This window comes from Eubalaena glacialis, chromosome 3 (genome assembly GCF_028564815.1).
Source record: "Eubalaena glacialis isolate mEubGla1 chromosome 3, mEubGla1.1.hap2.+ XY, whole genome shotgun sequence".
NCBI lineage: Eukaryota > Metazoa > Chordata > Mammalia > Artiodactyla > Balaenidae > Eubalaena > Eubalaena glacialis.
The window spans coordinates 69,061,982-69,080,400 of record NC_083718.1 but is presented as its reverse complement, the minus strand read 5'-3'; positions in this window follow the sequence as shown (position 1 = coordinate 69,080,400).

Here is an 18,419-nt window from a genome sequence, read left to right as displayed (position 1 = left end):
TAGGTTTGTCTATTACATATTTGGCTTATGGAACGGTATCTGAGCTAATTTCAAACCCTTGTTTTATGCATCACCCCACCTGATCTTTCCCGTTAAGCAGCCATAGTGTGTTTTCTAAACGTGTGATTCTGTTCTGTATTGTAATTCAGTTCAAGTGTAGCGATTTTGACATTCCCTCTATAAGTGATATCTTAGGATAAGTGTCTTTTTCTGTGTGACTTATTTCACTTAGAGTCATGGTAACTAAATCCACTCATCATGCTTCTACTAGCCTTGTGACATTGATTTCATGGCTGAGTGATATTCCATTGTGCATAAGTACCACAACCTCTTTATCCATTTTTCTCTTTCCTGGGCTATTGAAGGTGTACCGAAGTGGAGATTCTTGTAAACAGAGCAGCCCTACACTCTGGGGTGCCTGTGTCTTGTGGATTTTCAGTTTTCCCAATGTATACGCCCATGAGTGGAAGTGCCCTATGCTCTCTAAGCTGTGTTTATTACATGTTTCAGGACACACCGTACACTTCTCCAGAGTGGCTGTTGGCAATTTACATCCCGCCCATCAGCGTAGCAAGGCTCCCATGTGTCCATGGCCTGTCCTGCATTTCTGGTTTTTACACTTTTTTCAGCATGGCCCTTTTGACCGATGGCAAGCGAGACTTCTTTGTAGTGCTGATTTGCCTTTCCGGCTTGCTTGGTTGGCCAAAAAGGGCGTATGCGTTTTTTCCTGAATATATTCAGGAAAAAACGCATACGCCCTTTTTGGCCAAGGGCATCATTGTCGACGTTTTGCTGCTTTTCATGTGCTTTAAAGGCGAGTCGAATCTACCTCCTGAAATCTGTTTTCTGCAATTCTGCCTTGCTTTCAAATCCTCTTCGTTGCCTTCCCTCAATATATTTGTGGACGAGAGTTATCATTTAGAACTCTGCAGGTTTGTGAATTGCAGTGCCCCTGAGCTCCATTTGTCAACTCGCTTGTTTGGGAGCTGGCCGCAAAAGCGCAGGATTGCTTCAGGCCCTATTCTGGTTCCGGGGGGGCAGGCTGAGCCTGTGGTTCATTCTTCTACCTGATGGTAAAATAGAGTCACCTGTGCCTGTCCCAATACCTAGAGCTAGTCTCTACTTGGTTCCCCCTCTTCCCGTTCATCCTCAGGACAAATTGCAACCTGTACGAAACAGGAGGTTAACGGTGCTGATTCTCCAAGTAGGGAGATTGTTCGTAAAGCGGCTGGAATGGCGAACCCGAGCACAAGGAGAGGAGAAATGAGGTGCATTTCAGAAAGCTTTCCCGATCACACGGTGTACCATCTTCTGGGTTTCCCATGCATGTTTTCGATGTAGGAAGATGCCCTTGAACCTGGAGATTTAGGACTCATGGGATGGGTACCATGCACTATTACTTGAAAGGGTCTGCGTTTGCTCACCCAACCTCACCAATCCTCTCAGCCCCAAGAGTGTCCAGCCTTATGTCTCATCCAGCTCTGGGTCTAGATATGGTCAATCCAGGTTGCATCATAGCCCCTGAACGGATCTTGTAAGAATTTCTCTCTCTTTCACTGTCTTTGTTTTATGGGTTTTTTTTAAAGTAATTTATTTTTGTTATGGGGTTTAGCTGCTTTTCACTGCTGTGTTTATGCCGCTTTACACCCTATTGATTCATTTCCAGAGAGATATCAATACATAGGTTTTAAGATTCTTACTAGTCAGATATATTCTTGTGCAGTGAATAGGGGATGTTGAGTCCAGTTCACTGAGCAGGGAGTAGGTTTGTCTATTACATATTTGGCTTATGGAACGGTATCTGAGCTAATTTCAAACCCTTGTTTTATGCATCACCCCACCTGATCTTTCCCGTTAAGCAGCCATAGTGTGTTTTCTAAACGTGTGATTCTGTTCTGTATTGTAATTCAGTTCAAGTGTAGCGATTTTGACATTCCCTCTATAAGTGATATCTTAGGATAAGTGTCTTTTTCTGTGTGACTTATTTCACTTAGAGTCATGGTAACTAAATCCACTCATCATGCTTCTACTAGCCTTGTGACATTGATTTCATGGCTGAGTGATATTCCATTGTGCATAAGTACCACAACCTCTTTATCCATTTTTCTCTTTCCTGGGCTATTGAAGGTGTACCGAAGTGGAGATTCTTGTAAACAGAGCAGCCCTACACTCTGGGGTGCCTGTGTCTTGTGGATTTTCAGTTTTCCCAATGTATACGCCCATGAGTGGAAGTGCCCTATGCTCTCTAAGCTGTGTTTATTACATGTTTCAGGACACACCGTACACTTCTCCAGAGTGGCTGTTGGCAATTTACATCCCGCCCATCAGCGTAGCAAGGCTCCCATGTGTCCATGGCCTGTCCTGCATTTCTGGTTTTTACACTTTTTTCAGCATGGCCCTTTTGACCGATGGCAAGCGAGACTTCTTTGTAGTGCTGATTTGCCTTTCCGGCTTGCTTGGTTGGCCAAAAAGGGCGTATGCGTTTTTTCCTGAATATATTCAGGAAAAAACGCATACGCCCTTTTTGGCCAAGGGCATCATTGTCGACGTTTTGCCGCTTTTCATGTGCTTTAAAGGCGAGTCGAATCTACCTCCTGAAATCTGTTTCCTGCAATTCTGCCTTGCTTTCAAATCCTCTTCGTTGCCTTCCCTCAATATATTTGTGGACGAGAGTTATCATTTAGAACTCTGCAGGTTTGTGAATTGCAGTGTCCCTGAGCTCCATTTGTCAACTCGCTTGTTTGGGAGCTGGCCGCAAAAGCGCAGGATTGCTTCAGGCCCTATTCTGGTTCCGGGGGGGCAGGCTGAGCCTGTGGTTCATTCTTCTTCCTGATGGGAAAATAGAGTGACCTGTGCCTGTCCCAACACCTAGAGTTAGTCTCTCCTTGGTACCCCCTCTTCCCGTTCATCCTCAGGCCAAATTGCAACCTGTACGAAACAGGAGGTTAACGGTGCTGATTCTCCAAGTAGGGAGATTGTTCGTAAAGCGGCTGGAATGGCGAACCCGAGCACAAGGAGAGGAGAAATGAGGTGCATTTCAGAAACCTTTCCCGATCACACGGTGTACCATCTTCTGGGTTTCCCATGCATGTTTTCGATGTAGGAAGATGCCCTTGAACCTGGAGATTTGGGACCCATGGGACGGGTACCACGCACTATTACTTGAAAGGGTCTGCGTTTGCTCACCCAACCTCACCAATCCTCTCAGCCCCAAGAGTGTCCAGCCTTATGTCTCATCCAGCTGTGGGTGTAGATATGGTCAATCCAGGTTGCATCAGAGCCCCTGAACGGATTTTGTAAGAATTTCTCTCTCTTTCACTGTCTTTGTTTTATGGGTTTTTTTTAAAGTAATTTATTTTTGTTATGGGGTTTAGCTGCTTTTCACTGCTGTGTTTATGCCGCTTTACACCCTATTGATTCACTTCCAGAGAGATATCAATACATAGGTTTTAAGATTCTTACTAGTCAGATATACTCTTGTGCGGTGAATAGGGGAGGTTGAGTACAGTTCACTGAGCAGGGAGTAGGTTTGTCTATTACATATTTGGCTTATGGAATGGTATCTGAGCTAATTTCAAACCCTTGTTTTATGCATCACCCCACCTGATCTTTCCCGTTAAGCAGCCATAGTGTGTTTTCTAAACGTGTGACTCTGTTCTGTTTTGTAATTCAGTTCAAGTGTAGCGATTTTGACATTCCCTCTATAAGTGATATCTTAGGATAAGTGTCTTTTTCTGTGTGACTTATTTCACTTAGAGTCATCGTACCTTAATCCACTCATCATGCTGCTACTAGCCTTGTGACATTGATTTCATGGCTGAGTGATATTCCATTGTGCATAAGTACCACAACCTCTTTATCCATTTTTCTCTTTCCTGGGCTATTGAAGGTGTACCGAAGTGGAGATTCTTGTAAACAGAGCAGCCCTACACTCTGGGGTGCCTGTGTCTTGTGGATTTTCAGTTTTCCCAATGTATACGCCCATGAGTGGAAGTGCCCTATGCTCTCTAAGCTGTGTTTATTACATGTTTCAGGACACACCGTACACTTCTCCAGAGTGGCTGTTGGCAATTTACATCCCGCCCATCAGCGTAGCAAGGCTCCCATGTGTCCATGGCCTGTCCTGCATTTCTGGTTTTTACACTTTTTTCAGCATGGCCCTTTTGACCGATGGCAAGCGAGACTTCTTTGTAGTGCTGATTTGCCTTTCCGGCTTGCTTGGTTGGCCAAAAAGGGCGTATGCGTTTTTTCCTGAATATATTCAGGAAAAAACGCATACGCCCTTTTTGGCCAAGGGCATCATTGTCGACGTTTTGCCGCTTTTCATGTGCTTTAAAGGCGAGTCGAATCTACCTCCTGAAATCTGTTTCCTGCAATTCTGCCTTGCTTTCAAATCCTCTTCGTTGCCTTCCCTCAATATATTTGTGGACGAGAGTTATCATTTATAACTCTGCAGGTTTGTGAATTGCAGTGCCCCTGAGCTCCATTTGTCAACTCGCTTGTTTGGGAGCTGGCCGCAAAAGCGCAGGATTGCTTCAGGCCCTATTCTGGTTCCGGGGGGGCAGGCTGAGCCTGTGGTTCATTCTTCTTCCTGATGGGAAAATAGAGTGACCTGTGCCTGTCCCAACACCTAGAGCTAGTCTCTCCTTGGTTCCCCTTCTTCCCGTTCATCCTCAGGACAAATTGCAACCTGTACGAAACAGGAGGTTAACGGTGCTGATTCTCCAAGTAGGGAGATTGTTATTAAAGTGGCTGGAATGGCGAACCCGAGCACAAGGATAGGAGAAATGAGGTGCGTTTTAGAAACCTTTCCCGAGCACACGGTTTACCAACTTTTGAGTTTCCCATGCATGTTTTCGATGTAGGAAGATGCCCTTGAACCTGGAGATTTGGGACCCATGGGATGGGTACCACGCAGTATTACTTTAAAGGGTCTGCATTGCTCACCCAACCTCACCAATCCTCTCAGCCTCAAGAGTGTCCAGCCTTATGTCTCATCCAGCTCTGGGTCTAGATATGGTCAATCCAGGTTGCATCATAGCCCCTGAACAGATTTTGTAAGAATTTCTCTCTCTTTCACTGTCTTTGTTTTATGGGGTTTTTTTTGAGTAATTTCTTTTTATAATGGGGTTTAGCTGCTTTTCACTGCTGTGTTTATGCCGCTTTACACCCTATTTATTCACTTCCAGAGAGATATCAATACATAGGTTTTAAGATTCTTACTAGTCAGATATACTCTTGTGCGGTGAATAGGGGAGGTTGAGTACAGTTCACTGAGCAGGGAGTAGGTTTGTCTATTACATATTTGGCTTATGGAATGGTATCTGAGCTAATTTCAAACCCTTGTTTTATGCATCACCCCACCTGATCTTTCCCGTTAAGCAGCCATAGTGTGTTTTCTAAACGTGTGACTCTGTTCTGTTTTGTAATTCAGTTCAAGTGTAGCGATTTTGACATTCCCTCTATAAGTGATATCTTAGGATAAGTGTCTTTTTCTGTGTGACTTATTTCACTTAGAGTCATCGTACCTAAATCCACTCGTCATGCTGCTACTAGCCTTGTGACATTGATTTCATGGCTGAGTGATATTCCATTGTGCATAAGTACCACAACCTCTTTATCCATTTTTCTCTTTCCTGGGCTATTGAAGGTGTACCGAAGTGGAGATTCTTGTAAACAGAGCAGCCCTACACTCTGGGGTGCCTGTGTCTTGTGGATTTTCAGTTTTCCCAATGTATACGCCCATGAGTGGAAGTGCCCTATGCTCTCTAAGCTGTGTTTATTACATGTTTCAGGACACACCGTACACTTCTCCAGAGTGGCTGTTGGCAATTTACATCCCGCCCATCAGCGTAGCAAGGCTCCCATGTGTCCATGGCCTGTCCTGCATTTCTGGTTTTTACACTTTTTTCAGCATGGCCCTTTTGACCGATGGCAAGCGAGACTTCTTTGTAGTGCTGATTTGCATTTCCGGCTTGCTTGGTTGGCCAAAAAGGGCGTATGCGTTTTTTCCTGAATATATTCAGGAAAAAACGCATACGCCCTTTTTGGCCAAGGGCATCATTGTCGACGTTTTGCCGCTTTTCATGTGCTTTAAAGGCGAGTCGAATCTACCTCCTGAAATCTGTTTCCTGCAATTCTGCCTTGCTTTCAAATCCTCTTCGTTGTCTTCCCTCAATATATTTGTGGACGAGAGTTATCATTTAGAACTCTGCAGGTTTGTGAATTGCAGTGCCCCTGAGCTCCATTTGTCAACTCGCTTGTTTGGGAGCTGGCCGCAAAAGCGCAGGATTGCTTCAGGCCCTATTCTGGTTCCGGGGGGGCAGGCTGAGCCTGTGGTTCATTCTTCTTCCTGATGGGAAAATAGAGTGACCTGTGCCTGTCCCAATACCTAGAGCTAGTCTCTCCTTGGTTCCCCCTCTTCCCGTTCATCCTCAGGACAAATTGCAACCTGTACGAAACAGGAGGTTAACGGTGCTGATTCTCCAACTAGGGAGATTGTTATTAAAGTGGCTGGAATGGCGAACCCGAGCACAAGGATAGGAGAAATGAGGTTCGTTTTAGAAACCTTTCCCGATCACACGGTTTACCAACTTCTGAGTTTCCCATGCATGTTTTCGATGTAGGAAGATGCCCTTGAACCTGGAGATTTGGGACCCATGGGATGGGTACCACGCAGTATTACTTTAAAGGGTCTGCGTTTGCTCACCCAACCTCACCAATCCTCTCAGCCTCAAGAGTGTCCAGCCTTATGTCTCATCCAGCTCTGGGTCTAGATATGGTCAATCCAGGTTGCATCATAGCCCCTGAACAGATTTTGTAAGAATTTCTCTCTCTTTCACTGTCTTTGTTTTATGGGTCTTTTTAAAAGTAATTTATTTTTGTTATGGGGTTTAGCTGCTTTTCACTGCTGTGTTTATGCCACTTTACACCCTATTGATTCATTTCCAGAGAGATATCAATACATAGGTTTTAAGATTCTTACTAGTCAGATATATTCTTGTGCGGTGAATAGGGGATGTTGAGTCCAGTTCACTGAGCAGGGAGTATTTTTGTCTATTACATATTTGGCTTATGGAACGGTATCTGAGCTAATTTCAAACCCTTGTTTTATGCATCACCCCACCTGATCTTTCCCGTTAAGCAGCCATAGTGTGTTTTCTAAACGTGTGATTCTGTTCTGTTTTGTAATTCAGTTCAAGTGTAGCGATTTTGACATTCCGTCTATAAGTGATATCTTAGGATAAGTGTCTTTTTCTGTGTGACTTATTTCACTTAGAGTCATCGTAACTAAATCCACTCGTCATGCTGCTACTAGCCTTGTGACATTGATTTCATGGCTGAGTGATATTCCATTGTGCATAAGTATCACAACCTCTTTATCCATTTTTCTCTTTCCTGGGCTATTGAATGTGTACCGAAGTGGAGATTCTTGTAAACAGAGCAGCCCTACATTTTGGTGTGCCTTTGTCTTCTGGAGTTTCAGTTTTCCCAATGTATACGCCCATGAGTGGAAGTGCCCTATGCTCTCTAAGCTGTGTTTATTACATGTTTCAGGACACACCGTACACTTCTCCAGAGTGGCTGTTGGCAATTTACATCCCGCCCATCAGCGTAGCAAGGCTCCCATGTGTCCATGGCCTGTCCTGCATTTCTGGTTTTTACACTTTTTTCAGCATGGCCCTTTTGACCGATGGCAAGCGAGACTTCTTTGTAGTGCTGATTTGCCTTTCCGGCTTGCTTGGTTGGCCAAAAAGGGCGTATGCGTTTTTTCCTGAATATATTCAGGAAAAAACGCATACGCCCTTTTTGGCCAAGGGCATCATTGTCGACGTTTTGCCGCTTTTCATGTGCTTTAAAGGCGAGTCGAATCTACCTCCTGAAATCTGTTTCCTGCAATTCTGCCTTGCTTTCAAATCCTCTTCGTTGCCTTCCCTCAATATATTTGTGGACGAGAGTTATCATTTAGAACTCTGCAGGTTTGTGAATTGCAGTGCCCCTGAGCTCCATTTGTCAACTCGCTTGTTTGGGAGCTGGCCGCAAAAGCGCAGGATTGCTTCAGGCCCTATTCTGGTTCCGGGGGGGCAGGCTGAGCCTGTGGTTCATTCTTCTTCCTGATGGGAAAATAGAGTGACCTGTGCCTGTCCCAATACCTAGAGCTAGTCTCTACTTGGTTCCCCCTCTTCCCGTTCATCCTCAGGACAAATTGCAACCTGTACGAAACAGGAGGTTAACGGTGCTGATTCTCCAACTAGGGAGATTGTTATTAAAGGGGCTGGAATGGCGAACCCGAGCACAAGGATAGGAGAAATGAGGTTCGTTTTAGAAACCTTTCCCGATCACACGGTTTACCAACTTCTGAGTTTCCCATGCATGTTTTCGATGTAGGAAGATGCCCTTGAACCTGGAGATTTGGGACCCATGGGATGGGTACCACGCAGTATTACTTTAAAGGGTCTGCGTTTGCTCACCCAACCTCACCAATCCTCTCAGCCTCAAGAGTGTCCAGCCTTATGTCTCATCCAGCTCTGGGTCTAGATATGGTCAATCCAGGTTGCATCAGAGCCCCTGAACGGATTTTGTAAGAATTTCTCTCTCTTTCACTGTCTTTGTTTTATGGGTTTTTTTTAAAGTAATTTATTTTTGTTATGGGGTTTAGCTGCTTTTCACTGCTGTGTTTATGCCGCTTTACACCCTATTGATTCATTTCCAGAGAGATATCAATACATAGGTTTTGAGATTCTTACTAGTCAGATATATTCTTGTGCGGTGAATAGGGGATGTTGAGTCCAGTTCACTGAGCAGGGAGTAGGATTGTCTATTACATATTTGGCTTATGGAACGGTATCTGAGCTAATTTCAAACCCTTGTTTTATGCATCACCCCACCTGATCTTTCCCGTTAAGCAGCCATAGTGTGTTTTCTAAACGTGTAATTCTGTTCTGTTTTGTAATTCAGTTCAAGTGTAGCGATTTTGACATTCCCTCTATAAGTGATATCTTAGGATAAGTGTCTTTTTCTGTGTGACTTATTTCACTTAGAGTCATCGTACCTAAATCCACTCATCATGCTGCTACTAGCCTTGTGACATTGATTTCATGGCTGAGTGATATTCCATTGTGCATAAGTACCACAACCTCTTTATCCATTTTTCTCTTTCCTGGGCTATTGAAGGTGTACCGAAGTGGAGATTCTTGTAAACAGAGCAGCCCTACACTCTGGGGTGCCTGTGTCTTGTGGATTTTCAGTTTTCCCAATGTATACGCCCATGAGTGGAAGTGCCCTATGCTCTCTAAGCTGTGTTTATTACATGTTTCAGGACACACCGTACACTTCTCCAGAGTGGCTGTTGGCAATTTACATCCCGCCCATCAGCGTAGCAAGGCTCCCATGTGTCCATGGCCTGTCCTGCATTTCTGGTTTTTACACTTTTTTCAGCATGGCCCTTTTGACCGATGGCAAGCGAGACTTCTTTGTAGTGCTGATTTGCCTTTCCGGCTTGCTTGGTTGGCCAAAAAGGGCGTATGCGTTTTTTCCTGAATATATTCAGGAAAAAACGCATACGCCCTTTTTGGCCAAGGGCATCATTGTCGACGTTTTGCCGCTTTTCATGTGCTTTAAAGGCGAGTCGAATCTACCTCCTGAAATCTGTTTCCTGCAATTCTGCCTTGCTTTCAAATCCTCTTCGTTGCCTTCCCTCAATATATTTGTGGACGAGAGTTATCATTTAGAACTCTGCAGGTTTGTGAATTGCAGTGTCCCTGAGCTCCATTTGTCAACTCGCTTGTTTGGGAGCTGGCCGCAAAAGCGCAGGATTGCTTCAGGCCCTATTCTGGTTCCGGGGGGGCAGGCTGAGCCTGTGGTTCATTCTTCTTCCTGATGGGAAAATAGAGTGACCTGTGCCTGTCCCAACACCTAGAGTTAGTCTCTCCTTGGTACCCCCTCTTCCCGTTCATCCTCAGGCCAAATTGCAACCTGTACGAAACAGGAGGTTAACGGTGCTGATTCTCCAAGTAGGGAGATTGTTCGTAAAGCGGCTGGAATGGCGAACCCGAGCACAAGGAGAGGAGAAATGAGGTGCATTTCAGAAACCTTTCCCGATCACACGGTGTACCATCTTCTGGGTTTCCCATGCATGTTTTCGATGTAGGAAGATGCCCTTGAACCTGGAGATTTGGGACCCATGGGACGGGTACCACGCACTATTACTTGAAAGGGTCTGCGTTTGCTCACCCAACCTCACCAATCCTCTCAGCCCCAAGAGTGTCCAGCCTTATGTCTCATCCAGCTGTGGGTGTAGATATGGTCAATCCAGGTTGCATCAGAGCCCCTGAACGGATTTTGTAAGAATTTCTCTCTCTTTCACTGTCTTTGTTTTATGGGTTTTTTTTAAAGTAATTTATTTTTGTTATGGGGTTTAGCTGCTTTTCACTGCTGTGTTTATGCCGCTTTACACCCTATTGATTCACTTCCAGAGAGATATCAATACATAGGTTTTAAGATTCTTACTAGTCAGATATACTCTTGTGCGGTGAATAGGGGAGGTTGAGTACAGTTCACTGAGCAGGGAGTAGGTTTGTCTATTACATATTTGGCTTATGGAATGGTATCTGAGCTAATTTCAAACCCTTGTTTTATGCATCACCCCACCTGATCTTTCCCGTTAAGCAGCCATAGTGTGTTTTCTAAACGTGTGACTCTGTTCTGTTTTGTAATTCAGTTCAAGTGTAGCGATTTTGACATTCCCTCTATAAGTGATATCTTAGGATAAGTGTCTTTTTCTGTGTGACTTATTTCACTTAGAGTCATCGTACCTTAATCCACTCATCATGCTGCTACTAGCCTTGTGACATTGATTTCATGGCTGAGTGATATTCCATTGTGCATAAGTACCACAACCTCTTTATCCATTTTTCTCTTTCCTGGGCTATTGAAGGTGTACCGAAGTGGAGATTCTTGTAAACAGAGCAGCCCTACACTCTGGGGTGCCTGTGTCTTGTGGATTTTCAGTTTTCCCAATGTATACGCCCATGAGTGGAAGTGCCCTATGCTCTCTAAGCTGTGTTTATTACATGTTTCAGGACACACCGTACACTTCTCCAGAGTGGCTGTTGGCAATTTACATCCCGCCCATCAGCGTAGCAAGGCTCCCATGTGTCCATGGCCTGTCCTGCATTTCTGGTTTTTACACTTTTTTCAGCATGGCCCTTTTGACCGATGGCAAGCGAGACTTCTTTGTAGTGCTGATTTGCCTTTCCGGCTTGCTTGGTTGGCCAAAAAGGGCGTATGCGTTTTTTCCTGAATATATTCAGGAAAAAACGCATACGCCCTTTTTGGCCAAGGGCATCATTGTCGACGTTTTGCCGCTTTTCATGTGCTTTAAAGGCGAGTCGAATCTACCTCCTGAAATCTGTTTCCTGCAATTCTGCCTTGCTTTCAAATCCTCTTCGTTGCCTTCCCTCAATATATTTGTGGACGAGAGTTATCATTTATAACTCTGCAGGTTTGTGAATTGCAGTGCCCCTGAGCTCCATTTGTCAACTCGCTTGTTTGGGAGCTGGCCGCAAAAGCGCAGGATTGCTTCAGGCCCTATTCTGGTTCCGGGGGGGCAGGCTGAGCCTGTGGTTCATTCTTCTTCCTGATGGGAAAATAGAGTGACCTGTGCCTGTCCCAACACCTAGAGCTAGTCTCTCCTTGGTTCCCCTTCTTCCCGTTCATCCTCAGGACAAATTGCAACCTGTACGAAACAGGAGGTTAACGGTGCTGATTCTCCAAGTAGGGAGATTGTTATTAAAGTGGCTGGAATGGCGAACCCGAGCACAAGGATAGGAGAAATGAGGTGCGTTTTAGAAACCTTTCCCGAGCACACGGTTTACCAACTTTTGAGTTTCCCATGCATGTTTTCGATGTAGGAAGATGCCCTTGAACCTGGAGATTTGGGACCCATGGGATGGGTACCACGCAGTATTACTTTAAAGGGTCTGCATTGCTCACCCAACCTCACCAATCCTCTCAGCCTCAAGAGTGTCCAGCCTTATGTCTCATCCAGCTCTGGGTCTAGATATGGTCAATCCAGGTTGCATCATAGCCCCTGAACAGATTTTGTAAGAATTTCTCTCTCTTTCACTGTCTTTGTTTTATGGGTCTTTTTAAAAGTAATTTATTTTTGTTATGGGGTTTAGCTGCTTTTCACTGCTGTGTTTATGCCACTTTACACCCTATTGATTCATTTCCAGAGAGATATCAATACATAGGTTTTAAGATTCTTACTAGTCAGATATATTCTTGTGCGGTGAATAGGGGATGTTGAGTCCAGTTCACTGAGCAGGGAGTATTTTTGTCTATTACATATTTGGCTTATGGAACGGTATCTGAGCTAATTTCAAACCCTTGTTTTATGCATCACCCCACCTGATCTTTCCCGTTAAGCAGCCATAGTGTGTTTTCTAAACGTGTGATTCTGTTCTGTTTTGTAATTCAGTTCAAGTGTAGCGATTTTGACATTCCGTCTATAAGTGATATCTTAGGATAAGTGTCTTTTTCTGTGTGACTTATTTCACTTAGAGTCATCGTAACTAAATCCACTCGTCATGCTGCTACTAGCCTTGTGACATTGATTTCATGGCTGAGTGATATTCCATTGTGCATAAGTATCACAACCTCTTTATCCATTTTTCTCTTTCCTGGGCTATTGAATGTGTACCGAAGTGGAGATTCTTGTAAACAGAGCAGCCCTACATTTTGGTGTGCCTTTGTCTTCTGGAGTTTCAGTTTTCCCAATGTATACGCCCATGAGTGGAAGTGCCCTATGCTCTCTAAGCTGTGTTTATTACATGTTTCAGGACACACCGTACACTTCTCCAGAGTGGCTGTTGGCAATTTACATCCCGCCCATCAGCGTAGCAAGGCTCCCATGTGTCCATGGCCTGTCCTGCATTTCTGGTTTTTACACTTTTTTCAGCATGGCCCTTTTGACCGATGGCAAGCGAGACTTCTTTGTAGTGCTGATTTGCCTTTCCGGCTTGCTTGGTTGGCCAAAAAGGGCGTATGCGTTTTTTCCTGAATATATTCAGGAAAAAACGCATACGCCCTTTTTGGCCAAGGGCATCATTGTCGACGTTTTGCCGCTTTTCATGTGCTTTAAAGGCGAGTCGAATCTACCTCCTGAAATCTGTTTCCTGCAATTCTGCCTTGCTTTCAAATCCTCTTCGTTGCCTTCCCTCAATATATTTGTGGACGAGAGTTATCATTTAGAACTCTGCAGGTTTGTGAATTGCAGTGCCCCTGAGCTCCATTTGTCAACTCGCTTGTTTGGGAGCTGGCCGCAAAAGCGCAGGATTGCTTCAGGCCCTATTCTGGTTCCGGGGGGGCAGGCTGAGCCTGTGGTTCATTCTTCTTCCTGATGGGAAAATAGAGTGACCTGTGCCTGTCCCAATACCTAGAGCTAGTCTCTACTTGGTTCCCCCTCTTCCCGTTCATCCTCAGGACAAATTGCAACCTGTACGAAACAGGAGGTTAACGGTGCTGATTCTCCAACTAGGGAGATTGTTATTAAAGTGGCTGGAATGGCGAACCCGAGCACAAGGATAGGAGAAATGAGGTTCGTTTTAGAAACCTTTCCCGATCACACGGTTTACCAACTTCTGAGTTTCCCATGCATGTTTTCGATGTAGGAAGATGCCCTTGAACCTGGAGATTTGGGACCCATGGGATGGGTACCACGCAGTATTACTTTAAAGGGTCTGCGTTTGCTCACCCAACCTCACCAATCCTCTCAGCCTCAAGAGTGTCCAGCCTTATGTCTCATCCAGCTCTGGGTCTAGATATGGTCAATCCAGGTTGCATCATAGCCCCTGAACAGATTTTGTAAGAATTTCTCTCTCTTTCACTGTCTTTGTTTTATGGGTCTTTTTAAAAGTAATTTATTTTTGTTATGGGGTTTAGCTGCTTTTCACTGCTGTGTTTATGCCACTTTACACCCTATTGATTCATTTCCAGAGAGATATCAATACATAGCTTTTAAGATTCTTACTAGTCAGATATATTCTTGTGCGGTGAATAGGGGATGTTGAGTCCAGTTCACTGAGCAGGGAGTATTTTTGTCTATTACATATTTGGCTTATGGAACGGTATCTGAGCTAATTTCAAACCCTTGTTTTATGCATCACCCCACCTGATCTTTCCCGTTAAGCAGCCATAGTGTGTTTTCTAAACGTGTGATTCTGTTCTGTTTTGTAATTCAGTTCAAGTGTAGCGATTTTGACATTCCGTCTATAAGTGATATCTTAGGATAAGTGTCTTTTTCTGTGTGACTTATTTCACTTAGAGTCATCGTAACTAAATCCACTCGTCATGCTGCTACTAGCCTTGTGACATTGATTTCATGGCTGAGTGATATTCCATTGTGCATAAGTATCACAACCTCTTTATCCATTTTTCTCTTTCCTGGGCTATTGAATGTGTACCGAAGTGGAGATTCTTGTAAACAGAGCAGCCCTACATTTTGGTGTGCCTTTGTCTTCTGGAGTTTCAGTTTTCCCAATGTATACGCCCATGAGTGGAAGTGCCCTATGCTCTCTAAGCTGTGTTTATTACATGTTTCAGGACACACCGTACACTTCTCCAGAGTGGCTGTTGGCAATTTACATCCCGCCCATCAGCGTAGCAAGGCTCCCATGTGTCCATGGCCTGTCCTGCATTTCTGGTTTTTACACTTTTTTCAGCATGGCCCTTTTGACCGATGGCAAGCGAGACTTCTTTGTAGTGCTGATTTGCCTTTCCGGCTTGCTTGGTTGGCCAAAAAGGGCGTATGCGTTTTTTCCTGAATATATTCAGGAAAAAACGCATACGCCCTTTTTGGCCAAGGGCATCATTGTCGACGTTTTGCCGCTTTTCATGTGCTTTAAAGGCGAGTCGAATCTACCTCCTGAAATCTGTTTCCTGCAATTCTGCCTTGCTTTCAAATCCTCTTCGTTGCCTTCCCTCAATATATTTGTGGACGAGAGTTATCATTTAGAACTCTGCAGGTTTGTGAATTGCAGTGCCCCTGAGCTCCATTTGTCAACTCGCTTGTTTGGGAGCTGGCCGCAAAAGCGCAGGATTGCTTCAGGCCCTATTCTGGTTCCGGGGGGGCAGGCTGAGCCTGTGGTTCATTCTTCTTCCTGATGGGAAAATAGAGTGACCTGTGCCTGTCCCAATACCTAGAGCTAGTCTCTACTTGGTTCCCCCTCTTCCCGTTCATCCTCAGGACAAATTGCAACCTGTACGAAACAGGAGGTTAACGGTGCTGATTCTCCAAGTAGGGAGATTGTTCGTAAAGCGGCTGGAATGGCGAACCCGAGCACAAGGAGAGGAGAAATGAGGTGCATTTCAGAAAGCTTTCCCGATCACACGGTGTACCATCTTCTGGGTTTCCCATGCATGTTTTCAATGTAGGAAGATGCCCTTGAACCTGGAGATTTAGGACTCATGGGATGGGTACCATGCACTATTACTTGAAAGGGTCTGCGTTTGCTCACCCAACCTCACCAATCCTCTCAGCCCCAAGAGTGTCCAGCCTTATGTCTCATCCAGCTCTGGGTCTAGATATGGTCAATCCAGGTTGCATCATAGCCCCTGAACGGATCTTGTAAGAATTTCTCTCTCTTTCACTGTCTTTGTTTTATGGGTTTTTTTTAAAGTAATTTATTTTTGTTATGGGGTTTAGCTGCTTTTCACTGCTGTGTTTATGCCGCTTTACACCCTATTGATTCATTTCCAGAGAGATATCAATACATAGGTTTTAAGATTCTTACTAGTCAGATATATTCTTGTGCAGTGAATAGGGGATGTTGAGTCCAGTTCACTGAGCAGGGAGTAGGTTTGTCTATTACATATTTGGCTTATGGAACGGTATCTGAGCTAATTTCAAACCCTTGTTTTATGCATCACCCCACCTGATCTTTCCCGTTAAGCAGCCATAGTGTGTTTTCTAAACGTGTGATTCTGTTCTGTTTTGTAATTCAGTTCAAGTGTAGCGATTTTGACATTCCCTCTATAAGTGATATCTTAGGATAAGTGTCTTTTTCTGTGTGACTTATTTCACTTAGAGTCATGGTAACTAAATCCACTCATCATGCTGCTACTAGCCTTGTGACATTGATTTCATGGCTGAGTGATATTCCATTGTGCATAAGTACCACAACCTCTTTATCCATTTTTCTCTTTCCTGGGCTATTGAAGGTGTACCGAAGTGGAGATTCTTGTAAACAGAGCAGCCCTACACTCTGGGGTGCCTGTGTCTTGTGGATTTTCAGTTTTCCCAATGTATACGCCCATGAGTGGAAGTGCCCTATGCTCTCTAAGCTGTGTTTATTACATGTTTCAGGACACACCGTACACTTCTCCAGAGTGGCTGTTGGCAATTTACATCCCGCCCATCAGCGTAGCAAGGCTCCCATGTGTCCATGGCCTGTCCTGCATTTCTGGTTTTTACACTTTTTTCAGCATGGCCCTTTTGACCGATGGCAAGCGAGACTTCTTTGTAGTGCTGATTTGCCTTTCCGGCTTGCTTGGTTGGCCAAAAAGGGCGTATGCGTTTTTTCCTGAATATATTCAGGAAAAAACGCATACGCCCTTTTTGGCCAAGGGCATCATTGTCGACGTTTTGCCGCTTTTCATGTGCTTTAAAGGCGAGTCGAATCTACCTCCTGAAATCTGTTTCCTGCAATTCTGCCTTGCTTTCAAATCCTCTTCGTTGCCTTCCCTCAATATATTTGTGGACGAGAGTTATCATTTAGAACTCTGCAGGTTTGTGAATTGCAGTGCCCCTGAGCTCCATTTGTCAACTCGCTTGTTTGGGAGCTGGCCGCAAAAGCGCAGGATTGCTTCAGGCCCTATTCTGGTTCCGGGGGGGCAGGCTGAGCCTGTGGTTCATTCTTCTTCCTGATGGGAAAATAGAGTGACCTGTGCCTGTCCCAACACCTAGAGCTAGTCTCTCCTTGGTTCCCCCTCTTCCCGTTCATCCTCAGGACAAATTGCAACCTGTACGAAACAGGAGGTTAACGGTGCTGATTCTCCAACTAGGGAGATTGTTATTAAAGTGGCTGGAATGGCGAACCCGAGCACAAGGATAGGAGAAATGAGGTTCGTTTTAGAAACCTTTCCCGATCACACGGTTTACCAACTTCTGAGTTTCCCATGCATGTTTTCGATGTAGGAAGATGCCCTTGAACCTGGAGATTTGGGACCCATGGGATGGGTACCACGCAGTATTACTTTAAAGGGTCTGCGTTTGCTCACCCAACCTCACCAATCCTCTCAGCCTCAAGAGTGTCCAGCCTTATGTCTCATCCAGCTCTGGGTCTAGATATGGTCAATCCAGGTTGCATCATAGCCCCTGAACAGATTTTGTAAGAATTTCTCTCTCTTTCACTGTCTTTGTTTTATGGGTCTTTTTAAAAATAATTTATTTTTGTTATGGGGTTTAGCTGCTTTTCACTGCTGTGTTTATGCCGCTTTACACCCTATTGATTCATTTCCAGAGAGATATCAATACATAGGTTTTAAGATTCTTACTAGTCAGATATATTCTTGTGCGGTGAATAGGGGATGTTGAGTCCAGTTCACTGAGCAGGGAGTATTTTTGTCTATTACATATTTGGCTTATGGAACGGTATCTGAGCTAATTTCAAACCCTTGTTTTATGCATCACCCCACCTGATCTTTCCCGTTAAGCAGCCATAGTGTGTTTTCTAAACGTGTGATTCTGTTCTGTTTTGTAATTCAGTTCAAGTGTAGCGATTTTGACATTCCGTGTATAAGTGATACCTTAGGATAAGTGTCTTTTTCTGTGTGACTTATTTCACTTAGAGTCATCGTAACTAAATCCACTCGTCATGCTGCTACTAGCCTTGTGACATTGATTTCATGGCTGAGTGATATTCCATTGTGCATAAGTATCACAACCTCTTTATCCATTTTTCTCTTTCCTGGGCTATTGAATGTGTACCGAAGTGGAGATTCTTGTAAACAGAGCAGCCCTACATTTTGGTGTGCCTTTGTCTTCTGGAGTTTCAGTTTTCCCAATGTATACGCCCATGAGTGGAAGTGCCCTATGCTCTCTAAGCTGTGTTTATTACATGTTTCAGGACACACCGTACACTTCTCCAGAGTGGCTGTTGGCAATTTACATCCCGCCCATCAGCGTAGCAAGGCTCCCATGTGTCCATGGCCTGTCCTGCATTTCTGGTTTTTACACTTTTTTCAGCATGGCCCTTTTGACCGATGGCAAGCGAGACTTCTTTGTAGTGCTGATTTGCCTTTCCGGCTTGCTTGGTTGGCCAAAAAGGGCGTATGCGTTTTTTCCTGAATATATTCAGGAAAAAACGCATACGCCCTTTTTGGCCAAGGGCATCATTGTCGACATTTTGCCGCTTTTC